At 37.5% G+C, this 27,280-nt stretch overlaps 1 pseudogene; it reads right to left on the bottom strand.

Annotated features, from left to right (window-relative positions):
- The window catches only part of LOC118759431 (cytochrome c-like), a 77,385-nt pseudogene extending 68,726 nt beyond the window's left edge, over positions 1–8,659 (bottom strand).
- Between the last annotated feature and the right edge of the window lie 18,621 nt (positions 8,660–27,280).

Here is a 27,280-nt window from a genome sequence, read left to right as displayed (position 1 = left end):
GCGTTACTCACCTTTCAGAGAGAATGCATTCAATGTTCCAGCATCTTCCTTGTGTTTTGTCACTGTTACCATAGTTTTACCTACAAAATTATCGGGAGGAGATTATTAACATTCACATTATTCAGATGGAGATTGTAAGTGTGTCTGCATACCTATGGCTGGAATACAACAGAAAATGTCATGTTTCCATAGATTAAAGATTAGTGGGCCTAATGTAAGCACAATTCTCTACTGAGGAAGCCCACATCTCACATCTTAGTGCTTGTTTATGGTCCATGCTGCTTTATTTCCTTCTGAAGTGCAACCCAGGAGGCAGAAGATGATGGCCTACATAGTCTGAGCCTATCTCCAAAGTGTGAGACCTAGGTGCAGTGCCTGGCCCTTGACTCAACCTAGCCTGGTCCCTGACTTCAGCCCTGACCAGCACCAGCTGTTGCTGACATTTGAGGAGTGAATTGGCCAGTGAAAAATCTCATCTGTCTCTCTGTCTCTCCAACTCTCTAACAAAGTTTCCCTGTGAAAATGGGATCTAAAAATTACAACTGTTTTATGAAATTGAAAACCCTTCTTTGGGTTCATCTGAGATGTGGAGTAATGAATGTTTTTAGTACATTCACTGTACTGCATATGCCCAATTAAAATCAACTCAATACTTTGTGAATTAGGAAGCTGCTGGGAATGCCCACCATGTGCACCTGTCATATTGGAGGGACTACAATCCATTCCAGCCTCTTCTGATCCAAATTCCTGCACAAGTACACCCCATGAGGAAGTCAGTGATGGCTCCTCCACTTGTGCTCATGTGGGGGACCAAGATGGTGTCGTTGGCTCCTGGCTTTAGCCTGGGCCACACCTGGCTGTGCTGACATTTGTCACTAGCAGGCTGCCAGATGAAAGATCTCTCTCTATCCCTCTCTGTCACTCTCACATAAAGAAAAAAGAAAAGACATCTTTCAATGTTGGCAGAATTAAACAATATGTCCTTTCCATATATTAAGCTGAGGAATTCTAGAAAATACAATGAAAACTTCAAGACAGTAAGGGTAGTTGGAATATACATATATGTGGCAAAATGAGTGAATTGAAGCCAGAATATTCTATAGAAAATTAGGTAGTCATTCTGTTAACAAAAGAAAAATGCTGATTATTAATATTCACTGAGCATTTAGAATTTAGCTAGTGTTGCTTTTCCCTATGTCATGCATTTTTTTCCTTTTAGCACTGTAATTAAGCGTTTTTTTTTTCAAATTTAGTTTTGTAAATGAGTCATGGTGTAGAAAGTTGCAGAAGTTGTTCAAGTTTATATTGCTGACAAGGATATGTGATTGAGAATATGTGCCCAGAGCTATCTCACTTCAAAGTAAAAAATCTCTTTTATTTACATGCTATATTTACTTTCTCCCTAAGTTAGAACAGTAAGTTAGTTCACGAATTAGAGAGGATCAGAGAGGCTGGATTAGTTTATCAAACCTTGCCTGAAGGAGAAAAGCTTATTACGATTAATCTAAACCTTGCATTTCTTAAAGGTCCTGTTCCACCACATGAATGTTTAAAAGCTGACTCCATCTAGTGTAATGAAGAGGAATCCCATCATTGAGTGCTATATTTCATGAGAGGTGTGCTGAAATTTCTGTCCTCTAATAGTCACACTTTAAATACTGGTATTACTAAAGATGAAGTTATATGTAAAATCTGCCATAATTATTCCTCCTTACCAAATATGCATTTTACACAAGCAAAACAAGATTGGATAATTTCTTTGAAATTTTGCTACTCTTAATTTTAAACTCTTCTACTAGATAATATATATTAGCCCCAAATCACCTGAGTAAAAACACAAGGGTCTTTTTAAAATTTCTGTCCCGTTCACTGCTCTAGCATTACTGTATCAAGAACTTCCTGACATGTAGTAATCACTAACATAAATATTTGCTGAAGAAATTGAAAAAATAATCAAACCATGATAATCAGTTCAGTTTATAATGCAATCTAGACCACATGACCAATTGACTGTTGGCATATTAAAGGGTAGCTTTACCTTCATTACCCATGCATAACTATGCCTCATTTTCCCAGAGAAATAGGGCCTTTCTAAATTATAAAAATCAGATATAAATAATCTTTAGGTTTTGTTTGAAGTTGGACAATGAGTATATACACTTAGTATATTCTTTCTTCACTCTGTGATCATTTGTCATTAATCTCACATATTCTGATAATGATATTTCCATTTTGAAGAAAATTGTGTATAATTTTATGGATGCGATGAATAGGACAAGATATTATTGGCATAGGATTAAAATGCTTAGAATTATTCTAATTAGATGATTAAAATATAAATAAATGAAGACATGTCTATCGCTAATAAAAATGATAGAGGCTGAGTGGAAAAAAAGTGATAATGAGATTAGTAGAAAATGAAAAGTTTATGAAGCAGTTGATAGGGAAGACAGAGATGTAGGCAGATATGTGTGAGGATACTACATGGCCGATTGACTTTCCAGGGTACTCCTCAGGTAGTGCAAGCTTTTGTTCAAGAGTGTATGTAACCAAGATGAAACTTTAGTTATGGAAAGCTAGAAACTGACGTTTCTTACTTAAGCATCTGTACTGCCTGATTCTTAAAATTGCTATTGGAATGTAATTCTTTGTTTAAAAGATATTATTCACCTAGTTGCTGTGTAATGGAGACTGTCATATCTAGAAACATGTTATTTAACTTCATGGCATAAATTTCTATTTTTCTCTCTATTGTTGATTTTGTATTATGACTTTTCATTTAAGGGGAAGTACAGTAGCTGTGAAATGGAGACTAACGTATCCAGAGGTGAGGATACAATGTAGTATGCATTTCTACTTATAATGAAAGATGGACTTACAATGAAACTGTTTACTATATCTTGACAATAGGATGCTGGACTCTCTGCCATTGTCCATGCCGACAAAGATAGACATATGACTGTGTGAAGAACTATATTTTAGGAATGAACTATAGGAACTAGGTAGTGGTGGTGGGCAATTTGGGCTGGGATAAGGGAAATTCCAGAAGCCTATGGAACTTTTTCATAAAATGATGATGATAATAATAATAATGTTTAAAAATATATTATTCATATCAAGACCATCTTTTCCGATGGAACTGTATTTGAAAGTTATAATTATGGTAATGCATGTAGCTACAGAGAGGAACTGAAGTCTGGCAAGGTCTGTATTCTTGTTGGACAGCTTTCTGCTAATCCTGTCATGAATTTAACTTACTGGTCACCAGTTCCAGCTGTCTCCTGTGGGCAGCTAATTAACATCTCTAGACATTCAGGGTAGACAGCCACAGACACTCCACACTCTGACATCTGCTGTGGGCTCACGACAGCCTGGACCAGTCCACATGGCAAGTTCCTTTTATACAAAGTTCAAGTTTCCCTTTCTGTCCACCATCATGGGCCTGCCTTCCATTTACCATCAAATCCTCTTGACCATTTCCATCTATCTGAAATTCCATACTTTGTAGTGCATTGAAATTAGAACTGGCTGGATATCCAATAGAGATAACAGGGTACACCTACTTACCCAAAGACTTTCAGGTCATTTTAATGTCATTACAATAGTCACAGGCCCAGTGCCATGGCTCAGTGTATAGACCCCTCCTTGCATGCCTGGGATTCCATATAGGCATTGGTTCATGTCTCAGCTGCTCCACTTTCCATCCAGCCCCCTGCTTGTGGCCTGGGAAAGCACTAGAGGATGGCCCAAAACCTTCAGACCCTGGACTAGCATGGGAGTCCAAGAACAAGCTCCTGGCTTCTGGCTTCGGACCAGCTCAGCTCCAGTATTTGCAGGTGCTTGTGGAGTGAACCAGTGAATGGAAGATCTTTTCTCTCTGTGTCTCCTTGTTTCTGTAAATATGCCTTTCGAATAACAAGTAATTGAGCTGTCCTCTGCTGTCTTCTCAGGTGCCTTTACAGGGAGCTGGATCAAAAGCAGGGCAACTTGGGCAACTTCAAGTTTTAATATGATCTTCCTTCTTGATCTCTCAGGAAAAATACAGCTGGATGATTAGAAATTCCTTATATCCAGATCTTCATCACAATATTTCAGAACCTCACACTGGCCCACATTCCCAGTAAACTCCATCTCCTGGTAGAAGTTGTAAAGTGTTACAAAGAGAGTGTTTGACCCTTTCTCAATAATTGACTTAAGTCAATGTAAACAAACGCTATGGAGCTTTTCAGAAGACCTTATGAAATTTGCTGATGAGTTTTCAGGCTTTACTCTGACCTTTAACCAAAACTGAAGTGATCGACACACTTTATTATCCATGTGTTGCACCCCAGAGAAGAAACAGCTTAGGTGGGCTGAGATACAAGCTTCTATGACTCCACCGTGACTCAACAGCCCACCCAGTTGGCTGCGGGAGCTAAAGAAGGCTCATTAATAAAACCTATTGGTATTTATCCAAGAGGTTATAATGATTTAATGCACTGAAACCATATGGTTACCTGATTACTGGATGGAATGTGAAAATGTATAGTCAAGCCTATAAATTATAACAGACTCAGGGAGGTAACACAACCTAATGAAGAAGATCCAGGCTCATTTCAGCAGTGGCTTACAGAGGCCTTAATTAAGCCTAGTAATACAGACTTTAGCACACAAGGAAAAATCCTACTTGATCCCTATTTCATTAGTCAGCAGACTCTAGCTATTTAGAGGAAATTCCAGAAACTGATCATGAAACTTCAAATCCCTCTTAACCAAGCTTCCAGACATAGCATTTCAGATATTTAACAACAGAGTTGGAAAGGAATGTGTGTTCCAACATGAGGAACAATAGTCCAGGTGAAAAGCACAGAAGCTCTAGATGATTATGTGGGTCAAGTGTTAAGCCTATACTCCCTACTCTTTCCCAGGTATACCACACAATAGTCCTGTTTCTTTTTTTGAGCCAATTGATGACATTAAGGTTCTTAAAAAAAAAGAACATGAGGTTAAATAAAGTTTTTGCCTTTCCATGAACTTCTCCCAATAGAAAGATGTTTATTTCCTGTTTCTCATATTTTTACCAGAAAATGGCTGTTGGTAGAAGAACTGCGCCCCAGAAACTTTTCACCATAATGGGAAGAAATGCTAACACCATTTAAGAGGCTGATTTAAGAAATCTATCTATTGCCTTGAGTAACATTGTCCAGCTCACAATCACTGGCCAGATAGCTCTACAGAAACTATAGAATTTCGTGGATTCCCTAATTGAAGTGGTTGTGGACAATCAACTGTTCCTGGAACACCTTCTGGCAGAACAAGGCAGAACCCTTGAAGGCACCAAGGAAACCTGTCACATTTATGTGAATTACAGAGTTCTCATGAGGAGATACCAAACTGATTCATGAATAAGGCAACTGTTTCTAATATTTTGCCTCTGTCGTCTTGGAGACAATAAGAAGCACTCTCCCTTCTCTAGCTTGGTTCATACCCTTGGTGATTTTTTGCCCAGTATATTCTTCACAACTTGTAAATATGTCCCTTTCAGAATTCAACAGTTGCTATGGATGACCCTGCAGTGGTTGCAATCATTGCCAATGATGATGGCAGATCTTTAGCTTCTTAAATATCTTTAGAGAAGTCAAGAAGAGATTTTCATTCTTTGGCAGGGAAGGTGCTGTGACACAGCATAGAGAAGTAAGAGAAGACAGACCTTCCTCCATCTACTTCCCATTAAAATTAAGGGAAGAAAGATCTCTGGGAGGTGAAGGGAGGTAAATGTTATGGGAATATGGATAATTAGGGAAAAGAGCTGATGTGTGACAGTGGGAGATAAACTGCTGTTGCATAGCTCCTTCCTGCACAACAATGCAGATTCCAGTTGAACAGCTCCCTACTGACCAGTGGAACAGTGAGTGTTGATATTGATAGTTTTCGCCAATCTTTGGGCCACTGATTTGACAGCTCCAGGCTGTCTGTGGTTAGATAGCTACCTCTGACCTGTATGATAGATAGCTCAGAAGTGAGTCATCTTCTGCTTACTGTCCAAACTTCTTTCCCGCTCTATGTGCAAATCAACCCTCCTTTCTGTGCACCACCTAGGCCTGCTTTTCAGGTAACACCAATCCCTGCCTCCCCAGTTGGTTTTCCACATGGCAGAAGCTGCAAGTTCTTCAATGTCACAAACCTAGAATCAGATTTTGCTAGAAATATCCGATATGATTGCAGGATAGGCCCCCTAATGATTTTGAAGCCATTATTATCATGAAATTAACACAGGGAGCACTCCTACTGACACCATATGCTTGACACCATGGCACTGTTCATATTTTGAGAAATGGGAATGGATGGTGCTCAAGACTTAGAAAAACTCAACTAGACTCCATCTGAGGCCTCACTTCATTTGTCTCTGAAAGGAGTAAAACGAAGGAGTAACCTTGTGGAGATGGATTTTTTACCCCTTTGTTTAGGGCTTTTACCTAAAGCTGGAGGTTTTTCCTTGGTAAGGGATTCTTTAGGGACTTTTGATGTTTTTGCTCCTCCCTTAGTTGCTATGATTTACTTCTTGAGTTTCACTTTTGCTTTACCTTAAATATATGCTACTTTCCTGTAAACTTTTATGACTCTACCTTTGAATTCTTTTGTGTGTGGGAGAAAAGAACTTGTGATAAGCCCAGTCAGGAACCCTGAACCTCACAACTGAAGGACATAACAAGTTTTCAGTGTACAGAAGTGCCAGAAGAAAATATGCTGTGTTTTAAAAAGAGAACACTGTCGTGTTCATAAAATCCATGCCTGAACGAAAATTATTACTGACTGGCTGATAATAAACAGAATGATATTACTCAACACCTCTGGAAAGGCCAGCAATAAAACCAGTAAACAACGAGAATGAAAACTGCTTCCATGTCAGTGGCTTCTAACAGGAATAAAACCAAACTGAAAATGATTACAAAACTCAGGTCAATGCTCCAGAGTGTTTAAAAGCAGAATTCCACACACTTATAACTTGTAGCACGTATCTATAGCCTGCTGACCAAAGCACAGACTTGCAATTAAAACTAATGAATGATTTTAGACAGATAGTTACCCAAGCATAAAGAAAAAGTCACTCGGTGTCTTTGAGAAGACCATAGCCTTGAATTTTATATTTGGGAAGATCATATTTTTATTAGAATTTATTGAAAGAAACAAAGCTATGGAAATATAATCACAAGTTGAAATTATTGGAAATTGCCTTTCAGTTGGCTGAGTTAAATTATTATTGATTTTGCCCTTCGTGAGAATGAAAGGTTAATGAAAACAATTACATAGTTTTCCTTTTTTGGTACATAATATGTAATACACAAAAATTTAACACATTTCCCTCTATATATGGCAGTTTATACATCAAAGTCATGTACTATTATGATAGGGAGTATGGCATACCTTAATTTCTTTGCTTAGAAGATACTGGCATATTAATAACATTTTTTACATTGCATTCCAGGTTGTATTATTTAATGTGGAGACCATTTTGGAAGATAAAAAAGAAAAGTTTTTCTGCATCAAATGGGACAGTTTGATAAAAGAAATTACTAGAATAGTTGCTTTTTTCTCTGTTTTCCAGGCCAAAAAAATTATTCATATGAAGAAAATCACATCTGTATCACATTCTAGATCAACTAGTAGACAAGTAGAGTCCATTATTCTATATTGGTTACTGGTGATAGAGCAAAAAATACAGTTCTCAGTCACGTATGAAGATCATTATCAACACACTCTTCATATATAAGATATTTCAATGAAATTTATCCTCCTTATGGGGTGCAATGAACAGCAGAAGCAATTGAGAACTTCATTAAATGGAAACAACTTCTGTAAATGCCCAGATATTGATTAAGGCTTTTATTTGTTATTTATTTATTAGATGGATGGATGGATGGATGGATGGATGGATGGTTGCAGCGCCTTACAATTACGCCAATTCTACAAATATCTACTTGCAGTCATCATTAAATATTTGCATGTGTTTTTTTTATTAATTATTTTGCATTATGTGACAGTTTCATAGGCTCTGGGAATCCGCCCGTCCGTCCCCATGCCCTCCCCCCATGGTGGATTCCTCCACCTTGTTGCAGTATTACAGTTCAAATTCAATCAAGGTTCTTTCTTTGCAAACATATACCAAGCATAGAGTCCAGCAACTTATTGTCCAGATGGATTGAACAGTTTCTTGGGGAGACTATTTCTGGTCTGAAGGTAGAGCTGGCAGAATGTCTTCCCAATCAATTAAGAGTCCCAACATAACATCAACAACAATTTACAACATTATGGAATTGACATGGTTTTGATTAACCAGTATTACATGTGTTTTTAAGACTATTGATTTCACTATCTCTCCCTTTACTAAATAAGCATGCCATAGTTACTCTCAAAATTTACCTGTACTGTAAATGAATGAATGAAACGTAACATTTCTCTTTTTTCCACTGGGAGTTATTGTCTAAGCTTGTCACTAAGTATCCAAAAGGAGGCAGGGAAAGCTAAAAGATTACTCTTGGAGGACTGTTGGGTCAGGTAGTAACAAAACACTATATTGTAGATATCATCACTGTTTCCTCTTTTCTGTCTTTTGGTTATGTTCATTCTTAACTTTCACTTTTTTACCAAAAAGTATTCTGGAGCGATCCAAATTCGTCATGTCCTAAAGATCGGCAGTTAGAAAAGTCAAACAGAGCTTATCTGAAAGAATTATCTATTAATCATGGATATTCAGTTTCATGTAAGCAGTCATTTATGTTGGTAATATATGCAATTAATGGGTGCTGAAGTCCACAAGTAGAGTATCTCAAGATATCTTGCGATATCTACAAAATGGGAAAAGTTGAGTCAATATCAAAAATTACCCTAATTACACTTAACTGAAAATTTCTTCTGACTTACACGTCTGTGGAAGGATTGTTGACTACACTGATTTTAGCACTTGACTAGATTCTGAGATGCAGCTGCTGAGCCGATGGGTAGCGATAGTAAAGTCAGTTTGGTGCATAAGATGTGGAAGAGATCATTAAGAGTGCCAAGATCCTCTTTTAATTTATAAGCTGTCTTTGCCTGAAAAAATTAAAGCCTTTAAAGTACTCTATGGTTAGATGCAAAGATTTTTATGGATGGAAGTGAAGAGGTCACTGACAGGTAACGTTTGTTCGCTGAGAATGATGCATGGATCTCTTAGCCAAGAGTTCTAAAGGACAGGCGTCATTGCACTTAACGTTTCTTATCCAATGGCTGTATTACTAGCCTGCTTTTCTGAGCTTTAAAGTATTAACCAAATTTTCAAAGGCTACTCATTAAGTTGTAGAACTAAAATTTCATGGTTTGTCCAGTCTAAATGTTTGCATGCTTTTAACATTTTTTTTTTCATTTGTAAGGCAGAGTCATTTTTCAATAGAATCTACTCCTGGATTAATAAGAGAAACAGGAAGCAATGTGTTTCTGAATGTATATACCATCACACATACAATACTGTGTGTTGTGAATAAAATAACTAGCCAGAGCGCAAATTCATGTTTTTAGGAACACTAGAGTTCTGGAATATCTTAAACAAGTAATTCCAATATTGCATGAGTGCAATAATAATAGAAGAACAGAATGCTACCGGGGTACATAGTAGGAACCGATGTAACTGCTCTCCACCTGTTAGAATACTGTGTACAGCTCTCCAGGGATGTCTCTGCCTATCCCTAGGGAATCCTTGGCTGTATGTCACTTCTGTAGAAATATCCTTATACTCTCCATTCCTGAATTCTGCAGTTTTCCTTCTTCATTCCAGAAACCAATTGTTTTATAAAGAAATAATATGCCATTGCTTTGCCTGCTGCTCAGGTATTTTTTATATTGATTTCTTTTAAGATTGTTTGTGAAGTATGATGGCAGTGTATCATTGTAAAAAATAAAGTCAAAAGAAAAATAAGAAAAGCAGAAAATGTGGAAAGGCGAAAGGAGAAGGTGGGAAGTATTACCATAATCTTAAAGCTCTAGGAGATATGACATTTTTTTGTTTCCTTTTGAGTAAATAAAAAGTTTAACAACAATGTGCAGGGACAGAGGTACAAAACACAAACATTGAGAGTGATTTTTCTGGCCATTATTTCATTCTACAATATCTGCAACAAGATGTACACAGTGGCAGAAAACCCAGTCTATATTTCCTACATGAGTAATGGACACACAGCTACTTCACTCGTTATCTGCAGATTGGGGTGCACATGAGCAGGAAGCTGATATTGGGACTGGAGTTAAGACTCAGAGATCTAGGTACTATTATATGATATGTGGGCATCCCAAGCAACATTTTAACTACTACATCAAATGCATGTTCACTTTCATTTACTTCACAGTCATCCTGAATTGAACCTGATTGTCTGGCTCCAAACCTTTCCTAACCAGTCAACCTCATTTTGAAAACTTTCAGTAAATGACCCTGTCATCCCACTTTGCTAAATATATTAATCATCTTAGAATAAATTCTCCACCCTCCTTTCTCAGCATGTTCACTCTTGTGATGTAGCTTCCTTTAAGTTGTCCATCATTTAAGACTGTTGTCATTGACACCCTCTTGTTCAGAAGACAAGCTGTGCTCTTGCTGTAAATGGTTGTGTGTGCTTCCCCCAACGCTACTTCAATTTGCTCTGTCTTTCCTTGGGGACAGAGACTGCTGTCTATCTGTTTGCTATTAGGCTTTGGTTCTTGCAAAAAAGAGTTTCAATCAAAAAATAATCTCTCGGGGCTCGGCAGTGTGGCCTAGTGGCTAAGGTCCTTGCCTTGATCCCATATGGCTGCTGGTTCTAGTCCCAGCAGCTCCACTTCCTCTCTGTCTCTCCTCCTCTCAGTATATCTGACTTTGTAATAAAAATAAAAAAAAATAAATCTTTAAAAAAAAATAATAATCTCTCAGGGCCTGGCGTGGTCGTCTAACAGCTAAAGTCCTCGCCTTGAATATGCCGGGATCCCATATGGGCACCGGTTCTAATCCCGGCAACCCCACTTCCCATCCAGCTCCCCGCTTGTGGCCTAGGAAAACAGTCAAGGACAGCGCAAAGCTGTTATTTCTTTATTATAGACTTTTAAAATTTTTTTTTAATCATAGACTATTTTCCTGTGTTCAGATTGTAATTTATATTGGTGGTAATATTTCCATTATTTCCTTTCTCCGTTTAATCTTTGTGGCAAATATCTGTATAAATCCATATAAATATATAAATATATAATATAAATCTTTAATCAGTTTTTTTCCCATCAAAACATGTTTCTAACAGGTGTGAGTTAGGTGATAAAGGCAAAATACTTCATTATATTAGTTTGGCTCTGCATAATATTAGAGTAATAATTATATTTACTGAGTTACATGAAAGTTAAATAAATTATTTCTAATTGGTTTTGTCAGAATAAAAGAACAAGTTAGCTGCTGTTATTGTTTTCCAGGCACCCTTTATCTCCTGTCTCTTAGGGCCTGTATCTTCTGCATAAGTCACTAATCCTATACAGTTTGTGATCAGTTGTAGAAATCAGCCCCATCATTGCTAAACCCTAAATGTACTGAGGTCAGGATATTTTTCCCCTTGGGATTGCTTTATGTCATATGAAGTGTGGCTATTACCATTTTTATGAGGTTAATACATTGTTAGGCAGTAAGCAGAGTACGTGGTAGACACTCAAATGCTAGAAGCTCTTAGCATCATCACCATCATCCTCATCATTTCTCTTCTTTAATCCTCTTTCATCTGTTCCTTAAGTATGACACTTAGTTTTTCTTACATCAGACTTCCCATTAACTACATTAAGTGGCCCGTTACTCACTGTCTTCTTGAAAAAGATATATAGTTGGTTTCAGCTATTACTTTGTACTTTCCTTTTCTCTAACATTCTTCTGTTTTTACCTTCTATATAATAGTATCCTGCAGTTTCTAGTAGTTTTCCTTCTAAAATATCACTCATTTTCTCAGCTTTATTATTTCTTTGCCTAACCTGTATTTCTATACCTTAATAAAAACTTTAAAATACAAATATGGGTTTTCCTCTGCATATTGGATAAGCACTCTACTAAAAATATTTTACTTAAAAACAACATGTTGCATGTTTTTTCTTGGAAAAGTGTATTTACTTTTTCAATACAAGCTTCTAATTTTAATCCTTTAACATACTTGAATTATTTGTCTAATCCTATTGACTCATTTTTTAATCTGTTTCCCTTGGCCATTCACTTTTCCCAATCTGACTAATATGCAGCATAGAATTCCCATCAGATGGGAGAAAGATACATGGAGGAAATGGAACAGCAGCTTCTTATACCTTTCCAGTGACTCAGTGAACACTGAAATTACATTATTCAATGGAGAACTACTTGCTGGTGAGATGAAAAGGCAGCTCACAGAATGCTAGCGTACATCACAGAAGACAAAATTCTTTATTTTGGTTTAAAACCAAATATGCATAGTTTTACATCCAGGATCCACTCCTGGTATACTTCAATGTGTGAGAGGAAATAAAATCTCTCAATGTTTTTGATTCCTATATTTGGTAGAGTAATAACACTCATTTTACAGAGTATTGTGCATACTAAACAAAATAAGAGGACTTATTACATAACATACCTGTAACAAAGTTTATTTGTTATGCTCACTACTTACTTTTTATTGTTTATGTGATACATACAGCAGTCATTCATGGGTCTAGCATTGTAACCTTGTGGCTTTTTGTCCTTACCTTGAAAGTGCCAGGATCCCATATGGATGCCGCTTCGTGCCCCAGTGGCCCTGCTTCCCATCCAGCTCCCTGCTTGTGGCCTGGGAAAGCAACAGAGAATGAGGCAAAGCCTTGGGACCCTGAACCAATGTGGGAGACCTGGAAGAAGCTCCCAGCTCCTGGCTTCGGATCAGCGCAGCACCAGCCATTGCAGCCATTTGGGGAGTGAATCTTCAGATAGAAGATCTTTGTCTCTGTCTCTCCTCCTCTCTGTAGATCTGACTTTCCAAAAATAAATAAATAACTCTTTTTTAAGATTTAATTTCTAATTCTGAAAATCAGTTACAAAGAGAGAAAGATCTTTCATTTGTCGGTTCACTGCCGAGATGGCTGCAATAGCCAGTGGTATATTAGGCTGAAGTCTCGTGTCGGGTGCTTCATCTAGGCTCCCACATGGGTGACAAAGATGGGACATCTGTCACTACTTTTTTCCATTCCATTAACAGAGCTAGATCAGAAATGGAGCCTCCAGGGCATGAACCTATGTAGGATTCTGGCACCATAGGTGCTGACTTTACTCTCTATGCTTCAGTGCTGGCCCCAGATAAAGCGTTTATTTTAATTTCAGTTTCTATCCTGGCAGAACATAGGCTGTGGTTGCATTATTTTTGTGTATACCAGATATGATATTTTCATTATTTTTTCTGATCCAATAAAATTTCCAAGAACACTAGCTGAAACTCCATTGTGATTCTTTCTTGATATCAGCTCTCAGTTACAGGCTTGTAAGGTGAATGTCACTTCTCTAAGGCACTTGAAACTTTCTGTGTATTTTTCACCAAAAAGCAATAATCTGAGTCGGGAGTTGGCGTTATTGAAAGTCAGAATATCATCTCTGTTTCAATAGGTAAAACCTAATGACACCTCTGAAAATGAACACTGTGTGGCAAAGGGGTAAGATTAATTTTCTGAAGGCAGACAGATGATAAATGTAAAATACTTTTGGTAAGTTAGATGATTTTTCAGCTCACAGTAGGCTATTGTCCTGTGAAGACTTGACGTCAAGTACATAACTGAGTTCTTCCTCAAATTTCCAAACTACTTAAAGCATTATACGAGAAAGCTAGAGTCTAGAACAGTATGAGTTCATTTGGTAATGCATGCTTTGTATAATATGCTGCTTAGCTATATTCTGAACAGATTTTATAGCTTTACCAAAAAGGCATTTCATTTCACAGAGGTGTCTCACACAGTAATAATGGCTTAAATTATCTCTTGGACTATACAAAATCAGAAAATAGTAACACAAAAATAGCTTATTTGCCATAGATATAAATATATGGCCCCAGATCACTTATTTTAGCCTACCATCATTTGTTCTGGTAGGTAGCAAATTCATTGCCAAATGACTGACCATGTTGCATGTTTTCTGAGTGGCAATACTAATTTACTTTTAAATATAATTTAATAAAACCCAGAATATGGATACAAAAATAAAAAAGAATGCCTTGAGAAAAATCTAATAATTCATCTAAAATTCTATATACAATTTGTTTTGGAAAAAAAATATATCTAGTGAATATATAATTTCATAGATTAAAAAACTGTGATAAGGTGGTTACATTTTCCAATACTTTTGTAGTACTGAAATGTGTTTGTGCTTTATCAGGATAAAAAATATTTAAATACTCTCCTCATGGAAATATTACTCTGTGTGTGTTACCATGCATTTACACTGATAAATTAATTAACAGGAGATTGATTTGATAATATTTAGTAATGCTTCTATCACTTACTCCATAATGAAAAATATCAAACGGTTGTATTAATTCCATGAATTTAGAAAGGAAATTTGATGCTTTTCCTTGGAAGATGGTTCAGGTGGGAAATAAAATTAAACAAGATATTGGATGGGTGAGCCAAGGTAGAATGTGAAATACCATGTGAATACATTTTGCCCATAAATAAGCCAAACCACAATACAGATACACACATTCATGTGAAGTTGATTATAACAGATATTTCTGTATTTAAATATAGTATGGGAAGTTCTTTAAAACTCAGATTTATTAGTTGGTGAGGGAATTTATTCATTGTGTATCCTTATGTTTGGTTAATTATTATTATTATTATTATTATTATTATTTGATGAAGAAGAAATGATATTATTGATTGTTGGAGAGAAACTGTAACTTTTTAAAATTTATCATTGCTTATTCCAAATCTCTAATGTTATTTATTTGAGAGAGACAGAGAGAGGCATAGACAAATGGACAGAACCTCTCATCCACTGGTTCAAATCCCAAATCCTTGCAACAAGCCAAGGTTCAATCACGAAAAGCTAAGAACCTGGAACTTAACACAGGTCAACCACGTGGATAACAGGGATGCAAGTACCAGAGCCATCAGTAGGAAGCTGAAATCAGGAGCTTAAACTCCCCCCAGCTTGTTCTCTAAGTGCTGGTGTTAGGCTCTATCATGAATGAGCACTTCCAATGTAAAAATGGCTGTGAGACTATAAAGGAATGAGCGCAAAAGATAAACATGCCTTCACTGGAGTCTGATGTTCTAGAATGAAAGACAGTTAAGCAAATACTTTAACCATGAATGATATGGTGGGAGAAAAACGTTTTAAGTTTTTCCATGACGGGATGAGATTAACTTTAAGGAGAATATTGCAAGTCACTCTTGCCTCTGAGCACAAATCTACAGAGAATTGCAGAGGATGGGAAATGATGAATGAACCTGCAAAGCAAACAAGAAAAGGAAATAAATATTCATAATATGGTTGTAGATAGATTAAAGTGAAAATATATGACCTGAAATAAAGTAAATTGTGTTGAATTTTGCAGTAGTGTAACATAAAGTGTGTTAAGGAAAGCTGGTTGGAAAGACCTTGTTTATTGTTGAGTGAATGAAAAATTTGCCACAGGCCTCTAAGCTTGCCCAGTTTTGTACAGTTCAGTAGCTCAGAAAACATTTTTAACCACCACAATTCAGACACAGGGCTTGATGAGTACAATGCTGAGACACTACCAACTACATGTATTTGACTTGCTTTATACAAAATGTCCAGAATCAGTAAATTTGTAAAAACAAAAAAAAATGGATATCTTGTAGCTGGGTAGAATAGTTTGGTGATAATTAATAGGTGCAGGATTCTATTCCCATAATGTAACCTTGATTTATCTGGATTGTAACATATATCACTTGTTGTACAAATGTTTGCACTTTGAAGTTTGTATAGGGCTATTTGGATTTGTAAAGGAGAAAGGTCACTGTGAACATTCACATACAGGTGTTGTGTGGATGTGTTTTTATTTGTTTGTTTGTTTGAAATTTGTTTTTAACTTTTTTGGGGAAATTAGATTTACAGAGAGAAAGAGAGACAGAGAGAAAGATCTTCCATCTGCTGGGTCACACTCCAGGTGCCTGCAATGGCTTGAGCTGCTGGGTTGACCTGAAGTCAGAAGCCAGGAGCCAGGAGCTTCTTTCGGGTCTCCCATCAGTGCAGGGTCCCAAGGCTTTGGACTGTGTTCCACTGCTTTCCTGGGTCACAAGTAGGGAGCTGGATGGAAGTGAGCAGCTGAGATATGAACCAGGGTGCAGATGGAGTCCCAGTACATGCAATGTGAGGACTTCAGCCACTAGACTACCATGCCAGGTCCTGTGTAGATGAGTTTTAACTATGATGACTATATTAACTAGGAATGAAATTGATGGATTGTATTAGTTGTACCTTAACCATTTTGAGAAACTACTAAAAGTTTCTACACCATTTTTCACCCACTATATGAACGTTCTCATTTCTTCATTTCCTCACCTACTCAGCTTTTTGTCCATGAGTTATAGATAATCATGAAGCATGCATGGGTGTTCCATTATGATTGTGATTTGAATTTTGCTAAGGTCTAATGATGTTAAACTTCTTTTCACATTTATTGACCATTTTGGAGGCTTTGTAGGAGCTATTCCATTTTTGATCACTTGCTAAATTTTCATCGGATTATCTTTTTTTAAAAAAATTGTTGTTGAAAGGTAGAATCAAAGAGAGAGGGAGAAAGAAAGAGAAGAGAGAGTGACAAAGATTGAAAGGGAGAGGTAATCTTTAATTTGCTTGTTCAGTTATCAAATGGGCAAAAATGCTGAGGCCGAGCTGTAACCCAGATTCAGGTGCTTTATCTAGGCCTTTCACGTGGGTGCCCGGGTCCCACCCCAAGCCACCTTCCATTGCTTTTGTTCAGTGTATTAGCAGAGAACTGGACCAGAAAAGAAGCAGCCAGCACATAGTCTTCACCATTTATGACTCAGCATTACAGAGAGCAGCTTAACTCGTTACATGACAACACTATTGTTTTTAAGCGTTTTTTTTTTTTTACTTTTCAAATATAAATCTGTTATTATACATATGACTTCAGGTATTTTCTCCTATGCTGTGATTATCTTTTCACTTTCTTGAATAGGCTTTTGGAAGTACTAATTTTAAAACTGATGTTAAGTCCAGCTTACATAATTTTCTTTTGTGTTCTATGTTTCAGTGTCAGAGTTAATGAATGATTTTCACCTGAAAAATCATGAAATTTTTTTTCCTAAGCATCAGAGAATTAGGTCGTATCACATATATGTAACTTCTTGATCTATTGGAGTTAGTTTTGCATTTGATATGAAGTAGATGTCCACTTTCAATGTTTAGCATGTGCATAGTCAGTTGTTCTAGCATCATATGTTAAAAAATACTATTAATATTGGAATTTCAGGCATCCCTTGAAGAATATCAATCAAAAATAGATCTAAAGATTTATTTCCAGAATTTCACTTATATTGCATTTGTTTGTGAGTAAGCATTATGCCAGCACCAAGAGGTACAGTCCTGATCACTGCTGGCTTTTTAGCAAGTTACTAAATTGGATATAGTCTTCCAAATTTGTTCTTTTTTTGTTCAGAGATTTATTTACTTTTATTGAAAAGGCAGACTTTTACAGAGAAGAGGAGATACAGAGAGAAAAATCTTCCATCCCATGGTTCATTCCCCAAGTGGCTGCTATAGCCAGCGCTAATCTGATCCAAAGCTAGGAGCGAGGTGCTTCTTGTAGGCTTCTCAGGAGGGTGCAAGTCCCCAAAGGTTTGCACCATTCTCTACTGAATTCCCAGACCACAAGCAGAGAGTTAGATAGAAAGTAGAGCAGCCAGGACACAAATCAGCATCTGTACGGGATCCCAGTGCATGCCACTGAGCCATCACACCGGGTCCTACAAGAATGTTTTGACTACTTGCTTTGAATGTTTTGAGTTCCTTGCTTTTCTACATGAATTTTAGTATCAGTTTATCTAGAGCTGTATAAAAGCATTTTAATAGAGCATGCATGACCAGACGAGGCAGAACTACAACAGCTATTGGCGTCATGTGAGCTGGACCAGCGAAAAACCAGGCTGGGTTGACTGTTCCTACTGGTACAAGCATGAGTCAGAGTGGGGTGGGTTGATTCGGATCTACTGCAGCATCAACTGGCAGATGCTGGCACGGGGAGCTGATTCTGTCAAGTCAACTCCAGAACCACCTGGAGAGTGACTGATCGGGAGTGGGAAAGAGCGGGCATCTCCCTCTTGGGTTGCCACTCCATCTGGTGAACATGAGAACTAGGACTGGGGCAAGCATGCCTAGACAGAGAGTGGCATCGGGCAGCACTTGTATGGGCTGGATAGTGGGCTGCTTGGGTTGAACTAGGTTTCAATGCCCATCAACAGGTAGGAGAGCTGAATGGAATGTAGGACAGACTGGATCAATCTGCTGTATATACTGGCAAGCATGGGAACCAGGGCAGTGGGAGGGCCTTGTGGGGGTTATTGTGGGTCATTCTGACTAAGCTGAAGCTCCCACTGGTTTGCTGGAAGGCCATGTGTGTGTTGGGCAGGATTGGGTTGAGTTCCAACATCCATTGGTTTATGTAGAAAACAGGGCTGAGGGCAGAAAGGACCCAATAACTGCAACCACGAACATGTGCATAAGCTGAATGGGGTGACCGACTATGTCTTGTGTGGCAAGCACACACAAGAATCAGGTCTGGGATCACCTCAGATGAAGTTTGTATGGAGATTCTCCCAACTGAATCACTGGACTCAGAACCCCAACCTTAAAGAGAAGTGCAGGTTCCAAGGGTCTGATCTTGGATTGCATGTGTCAGCGCTGAGTCTCCTCAGTGGCTCAGTCAGAGCAGTGGACAGCATATCCAGGTGTGCATGGTGGATATGACAGTCCATTGGAGCCTGCATAGCACACTTGGTACCAGAACAGAGAACAGAACAAATTGATCAACTACCCCAGCCAAGTGTTGGCAGTGAAAATCTGCACACCAGGAGACTCTAAGGTGGACCGTGTCAACCAGTGGATTCTGAAGAGATTTCATCATGTTCGGAATGGCAAGATTTGCAGCAATTCAAAACAGCTGAACTATCGAAACCATTTGAGCAATGCCCTCAGAGCATGCCCCACACAGGGACTCTGGGATGGTTGGGAGGGTGGGTGTGACTTCTTCCTTTGTCTTTCTCCTTCCTCAAGGTACAGTAAGAAAAAAAAAAATTGGAAATAATGGTTTTACCTACTATCCTGTAGTCCTTGGCCCTTTGAGCCCTAATCAACTATGTCAGCTTTAAAAAAATTTAAAAATTTTTAAAAAATTAACACACACACACACACACACACACAATGCTTCAGTTGTAGCCACTACATTATTCAGGGAGTGACTGGCAAATCATTTCTGGTAGTTTTAGGAATGTATGTATTTCAGGTACATTATCTAAATGTGAGCATTGATTCTTCACATCCTCCGTATGTTTAACAAGTAAGTAGTAATGCTTCCACTTTCATGACTGGTTTTAGTAATTTGTACCTTCTCATTTTGTCTCAATGAGTCTGTCAGAAGGTTTTTAACTGCTTAAATCTCTTCAGGGAGCCAACTTTCTGTTGCGTTGTCTGTCTCTTATTTCTCTGTCCTCCATTTCACATGTTTTCTCTCTAATACTCATGATTTCATTCCATCTGGTTGCTTTCAATTTAGAGTATTGATTTGAAATCCTTTTAATTTGGTATTAAATGCATTACACTTCCAATCATTCTCCATTTAGCTTGATACATTTTTTTAAGTTTAACTTGTAGTTTTTTGACTAGATACTTAAGAGTTTTTTAGGACTATAATATTAAAATGTAAGAGATGCATAATGCTTAAAAATATGTATTTGTGTGTGTGTATGATACTATCTGGTATTTCTATACATATACATATTCTGTATTAGGATAAATATGTCTATATTCCAGCATATTTAATATTTCTTTATGGTGAAAATATCCAAATTCCTCTCTTCTAATTTTATTTTTCAACAGAAATATCTAGCATATTATTGTTGGTCACGCTGCTGTGCAGTACAACCCCCAAATGATTTGACTCTAATTTTGCTGTTATTTAATGCCTCTAATTAACCTTTCCTCATTTAAATATTTTTGAATCTCCCAAATTCCCTTATTTTATTGATTTTAATTGTATTCTAATGAAATCTTTAAACACATTTTGTATGACTTCGTTTTCATTAATTTGGTTTATTGAGACTCATCTCACAGCCTAGCAAATCAGATAGCATGTTCTGTATTCAAATAAGAAGAATGTTCATTCTCTTATTGTTGGACTGAGTGTTCTGAATATATTTGCTGTATGTGGCAGTAGAGAAGTATTCTACTTTGTTGTCTGCATAGTTGTGTTATAGGGTAATTCAGTGATATTTTTGCTTAATACAATATTTGAGTCTGTTATTACATGCACATGTTTTATAATTGCTTCAGAACTCTATTATGGATTGACATGGGGGGAGGGTCTGGGGAGAGGTGGGGAGAATCCCAGTACCTATGAAACTGTGTCACATAATACAATGTAACTAATGAATAAATTATAAAAAAAGAAAATATCTTGTATCACTAATAAGAATATATGTCTTCAATTCTTTATTTTTTTTAACCTAATATAATATTAGTATAGCCAACCAACCTAGCCCAGGTTTGGCTATTGTTTTCATCATGTATCTTTTCCATCCTTTTACTTTGAATCTATCGTGTGTCTTTGATTCTGATGTGTCTCTTGAAGACAGTATATAATTGGGTCATCCGTTTTGTGTTCACTTCGTCAGTGTCTCCTACGTGATTAGAGATTGAAATTCATTTACATTCACTATAATTACAGATAGTTAGATATTGCATCTTCCTTATTCCAATATTAATACATTATTCCTTTTTAATTATCTTCTTTTGTAAAAATATTTTTATGGTATACTTAAGGTTTTTCTCAGCTATTGCTTTAGATATTATTGTTGTTAATTGACAATCATGTAATTGTAATTAATGTTAACTTATTGTCCACAGAATAGAAACATTTTGCTCATATGTAGAACTTTCCCTCCACTGCCACCTGTCATTTTGTCATCCTACAAAATACATGGTGTCTCATCAACACAGATATATTTTATCCTGTTATACAGCTACCTAATAACCTATCTTCAAGTTCATCATTATTCCATCTACTTACTTAATTTTTTAATGTCTCCAGTGAATATTTAACCACAGTTACTTTATTTTAAATTCTTAACTCAAGTTTCTTAAGGCTAAAAAAACCTAGCAAGTCAGAAATTCTACAAGGTCCTTACGTGGCCCTTCAACCCATGGTGAAAGTGCCAAAAAAAAAGTGAAAATTGGGAAGCAAAAGGGCAAAACTTGCCTGTTTATAGGGAACCTAGTTTAGATAATGTCAGATAAAAGAAGGATGTCAGCTACTGGAAGACCTTTCTCTCTCTCTCTCTCTCTAGAGAGAGAGAGAGAGAGAGAGAGAGAGAGAGAAAGGGAGAGGCGACTCTGACTTTTAATTAAATAGAATTAATCTTTAGGGAAAAACAAACCAAAAAACTCACCATCAAGGCCTCACCTCCCAACCCACGCACATTGAGTAGCTAAGGAATCACGGAATGGCTGCAGATACATGGTACTATGTTATATTGGTCATTAATACTTCTTTAGCAAAGTAAGAGAAAAGAATGCTTCACTAGGGGCCTGGTGTGATGGTTTGGTGACTAAATAATCGCCTTGTAAGAGCTGAGATCCTATATGGGTGCCAGTTCATGTTCTGGCTGCTCCACATCCTATCAAGTTCCTTTTTTGTAGCCTGGAAAAGCATTTGAGGATGGCCCAATGCCTTGGAACCCTACTTCCACATAGGAGACCTGAAAGAAGCGCCTGGCTCCAGGCACCTGACTTTGGGTCAGCTTGTCTCTGGCAGCTGTGGCCAACTGGGGAGTGAACCAGTGGATGGAAGTTCTTTTTATTTATTCTTCTCTGTAAATCTGATCTTTCAATAAAAATAAAATTTTAAAAAAGAATACTTGGCTGGGAAAACACTGTTAAAAATAACATCGAGCCATGTTGAGAATTCTTGGGCATCTAGAGATGTTTTGCACTGGTGTTGTGTGATAATATGTAGTGACATGTAACAAAATTTGTATAGTAAATAGACAAGTTCATTTCAGAGATGAAAGGAATACTTAATTATCTGCTATTTATTAATTGGAATGCAATGTAAAATTACTTAGAAATAAATGAGGGCAAACAGAATGCATCCCAGCAAGCTAACCTGGTTTCATCAAGATCACACAATTGACATACCTGGCTTGGAAATAGAACTTGTGTTTCCTTAACTGATCATTTCTGGAATCTAGTCGCCATAGCAACTGCTGGGCTATGAAAAACTAGGTTCAACATTGCCAGTCATTTCGTGGTTGATGAGGAAGAAACAGGCCTGTCCTTAGTATTTGGCTTTTTTTTTTTCTTATGTTTAGGTTCTATCCAGAAATCTCTTCAAATAAAAACTGTGTTGATAAGTTACAATCCTGTGCTTGGCCTTAAGGAAAACATTTATAGCACAGAAAAAAATAGTCACATTTATATCACATGATCCAATTTCCAAAAAGAGGGAATTTGACTGAATATGGGCACATATGCTAAGGAGGGCAACCATTCACTTTCCCTAGAAGCTGGAAACCAAAATGCTGAAAGGGTAAGAAGAAAGATCATGGAAACTTAAAGCAGAAAGTGGTATAATGAAAACTGAAATCACACATGTGAAGAGGTTACATGATTGAGATCAGGGAAGCCTAAACAGACCTTGGGAAAAATGGCCAACTGAGAGAAGAAGGGATTGGCCCTACAGAGAGAAGTGGATGTGTGAGTGGAAATACAGTCCAGAGTGGCATCCTCCCCCTTTTAAGAGGCCCAACAATATGTCGTTTCTGTTTTGAGCGTGGTTTCTATGCAGGCTCTCATTTTGGAATTGGGTAGCAGTAATGTACGGTATTTACAACCAAGGAACTTTAGAAGAGTCCCAGCATTTATTGTCAAATTGCTCTGCTATCGCTATTACTACATTACAATAACTCCTCTCTGTGCTACCTCACATTTTGAACAGGGTCTGCTTTTGCTTCCTGTAAACATTTTCCTTTTCCCTACCTGTGCCTAAGGACTATGTTAGCTATTAAAAAGAAGTCCCAGATTGCTGTTTTCTTCTTTTGCACTCCTGTTTCTTACAGATATTACTGAAAGGTAATGGAAAAACATACTTACCTGTTGATTCTCTCACATTACTGTTATCAGGGGAACTACTCAGGATTACTCCTGGAACTGAGCATTACATCAAAAATATATCTTTCTTCTTCTCTTGGGAAGGTATCATACAACTGATTGATTAATTCGCAAAATTTGAACATTACGTAGGTTCTTGTTAGTGGTTTTCGTTTAGCTCTTCCTACCTTCACTGTTGGAAAAGTGTTAGTGAACCTTGACAGAGGCGTTGAAGTGGAGGGCCTGCTAAGAAGGGTAAAAGGGGTATAGCAATTGTTCTGTGCAACAGACTCAGAAATTAGATTTTTACTAACAGTTCTTCTGTCCAGAAAATGAAACATCATGAATATTTATATCAGTGGAAAAGCTGCATACAAACACAGTTTTATTGAAACAAATTAAAATATAAGGTAAATATGATGCAGACCAAGAAGTAGGACTAGCAGGAAGGGTTACTGGCCTACACTGCCCATACTCTCTTTGCTTGAACTGCTGTACCTTCTCTACTGTGTCTCATAAATTCACTTCTGCAACTTTGTAGCTTAGAGAATTCACTCCAGTTAGAAATAGATACTATGGTTGCAGCAGCATCCTGCTCTAACATTTAGGTCATTATAATAAAATTATCAAAACCAAAACTCTCACTCCTATCATTCACCTGATTCCATGTCGCTTTTTTTTATTAAATTTATTCATTAATTACATTGTGTTGTAATTTCATAGGAACTGGGATTCTCCCCACACTTCCCCACACCCTCCCTCCATGGTGGGTTCCTCCACCTTGTTGAGTAACCATAGTTCAAGTTCAGTTGAGATTCCCTCTTAGCAAGCATATGCCACGTATAGAGTCCAACATCTTATAGTCCAGTCGAGTCCAACTACTTACTGGGGAGACCCTCTCTGGTCTGAGGGCAGAGCCAGCAGAGTATCATCCTGATCAAATAAGAGCACTAACATATTATCAGCAACAATTAACATCGTTATGGAATTAATTGACATAGTATTGAGCAGCCAACATGTTAAAAGTAAATGGATTTCTTAACCCCATTCTGTGACCACCCCATTCACATTTCCATTTTAGTTTATATACTACATATGACATAACATCCATGGAATGCAGGGATGGTTCAACATAAGGAAATCCATGTCAGTTTTGAGATTTCAAAAAGGGATGAGGAAATTAGCACTATTCAAACCCCTCCCAAACTCCACTCTGTTGAATATTCAGTTAACTCTGCCTCAGACATTACCCACAATGCCTCCAGATCCTGAAAAGGAACAGCCCTGAATCTTGTTGAAGGCATCTCTCTCTTCTGAGTTTGTCCATATCTTTCCTGAGCATGTCTTTTGACTTTGCAGGCAGATACATCTTGCTTCTCTTCTAAGCTCTAGTTATGTCTCCTCAATTTCTTCATCAGAAAAAAAAGCATAGAGCAGCCCAGGTAGGGGTCACCCCATAACATGTACAGGGAAATGTCAAAAACTTGATGTTTAGAAGGAATTAAAAGTTCATGCTTGGGACTGGCCCATGGCACAAAAAGTAAGTTGTACTCTATGATGCCTATATCTAAAATCCAGTGCCTGGTTTGAAATCAAGCTATTCTGCTTCCTGTTAAATTTACATTCTAAGAGGAACAGATGGTGCCTCAATTACTTGGGTCCCTGCCACTCACCTTGGGCTGCTGGATGGATGGGGTTCTGGGCTCCTTTCTTTGACTTGGTTTGGTTTTGTTACAGGCATTTGAGTGAAGGCAGAGAGACGAAGGAATGGAAGGTCTCCCTCTGTCTTTCTGTCTCTCTGCCCTTCAAATAAAGCAAAACCAATGCATTTAAAATGTTAACGTCTACTTCTTTTGTGGCTCCGTTATAGTTCAAATTGAATTTATCTGTGTGTCTGTCCTCCTCCCATCCCTGAGTCCTGCCCCATCTCTCTTACCTGTATGTATGTATGCCTTTATACACATAAACACACAAATACATACACACACGTATGTATGTACATATTCAAGCAGTCTCATCCTGCCATGTGAGTTCACAAAGTCTTGAAAGCCTGGAAAAGAATCCTCACCAGGATTTCCAACTGGGTCTTGGACTATTCAGTTTGTAGAACTCTAAGAAATTAATCTATATTATTTTAATCACCCAAACTATGACATCTTATGGCAGCCTGAGCAAGCCAATACACTCACCAAATCATTGCAACTATGTTGTTCATGTTAACTCCGCATAAATGATGTGGTTTATTAACCTTAAGTTTTTTTTCCCCCTGGATTTGGCCTATGCTTCAGCAATGAATCTTTTAAACTTACCCTAAAATCTAAATTTGCCACTTTTACCTTAGAGCATACAAAAGGTTTCTTAAGTTATTGATTATAAATCTCTTAATTAACAAGCAAATTGTTATCACAAACGTTACTACTTCTAAAAGTACACTGGCATCTATCAAAAACCTTATAATCTGTTTTGTTCTGTACTGTGTATCTGGGTCCAAAACTACTACGTGTGCCATCATTGTCTAGGTGTGTGAGTGATCTCACCCTCATTAGGGACTAAGAACCATAGCTCATGGACATCATCACCTTGCTAGTATAGAATGCCCAGAAGTTGGCCTAGGGATGCTTCTCCAGTTCTCCTATTGTGTTACATCTTTTTCCATTTGTCTCTACATGCCAGCATTCAACACACGCTTTAAGATATTTCTGATCTATGATTCAACAAAAAGGTTTTGACCCTAAGAATTAAAGACTGAAGACTGGTATTCTGGATAATCATAAAGTTGTATGTGACTAACATAATTTCAGACATTTATTGCTTTGAAAGTTTATCATTTTGACTTTCAAAACTAAGCCATTGAGTCACTAATTAACTATTTTGGCACATTTCCTTTAGTTCACTTTCAACATTATTCAAAGCTTAAGGGCTATCTTGCTTCCCATCATCACTATGTAATTTGTCCATAATCGAAGCCCAAATATGTGAAGTGGATGATGAAGAGCCACAGTTTATTAATCACATAATATGCCTAGACATCAGCATTTTGTTCTATGCAGTTTCCTTAACTATTGGTAATCTGGGTTCCATTTTTATAATATAAGGACATAGATATAAGGAAATAAATCTAGAGTTCCTGTATTTAGACAAAATTCAGTATTAAATTGTCAAGTGTTCTTAAGGAATAGACTTACTACTTTGCTTTCTTTTTGAAAAGTGATATTATTGAACAAAATGGTTTAATAAAATTCACATAGAAGCACATTTAAGGCATTTGGCCCTGCTATTTTGCTCTTTAGTGAATAAGAAATGCTAAGTTCTTCTCTGTTTAGGCTTTTTTTTTCTTAAAGACCTACTTACTTGGGTCAGTGCGGTAGCCACATGGCTAAAGTCCTCACCTTGCGTGCGCCAGGATCCCATGCGGACGCCAGTTGTGTCTCAGCTCTCTACTTCCCTTCCACTCCCTGCTTGTAGTTTGGAAAAACAGTCAAGGATGGCCCAAAACCTTGGCACCCTGAACTCACCTGGGATCCCTGGAAGAGGCTCCTGATTCCTCGCTTCGAATCGGCTTAGCTCTAGCCATTGCAGCCATTTGGGGAGTGAACCAGCAGATAGAAGATCTTCCTCTTTGTCTGTCCTTCTCTCTATATCCCTGACTTTCCAATAAAAATAAATAAATGCTTTTTTAAAAGACATACTTATTCACTTATTTGAAAGACAAAGTTAGACAAAGAAAGAGATCTTCCATCTCCTGTTTCATTCTTGAACGCCTGCAACACCTAGGACTGTGCCAAGTGAAGCAAGGAGCCAGGGATTCTGATCATGTTATCCCACAAGAGGGACAGGAGCTCAAATGTTAGGACTATCATAACTTACTTTCCAGGAACATTAGCAACAAGTTGGATCAGAAACAGAGTGGTGATAACTGGGCCTGGTCCATCAGTG

Source organism: Ochotona princeps, chromosome 13, assembly GCF_030435755.1.
Source record: "Ochotona princeps isolate mOchPri1 chromosome 13, mOchPri1.hap1, whole genome shotgun sequence".
Classification (NCBI taxonomy): domain Eukaryota; kingdom Metazoa; phylum Chordata; class Mammalia; order Lagomorpha; family Ochotonidae; genus Ochotona; species Ochotona princeps.
The sequence above is the reverse complement of the archived record's forward strand: the minus strand, read 5'-3'. Positions and strand labels throughout refer to the sequence as shown.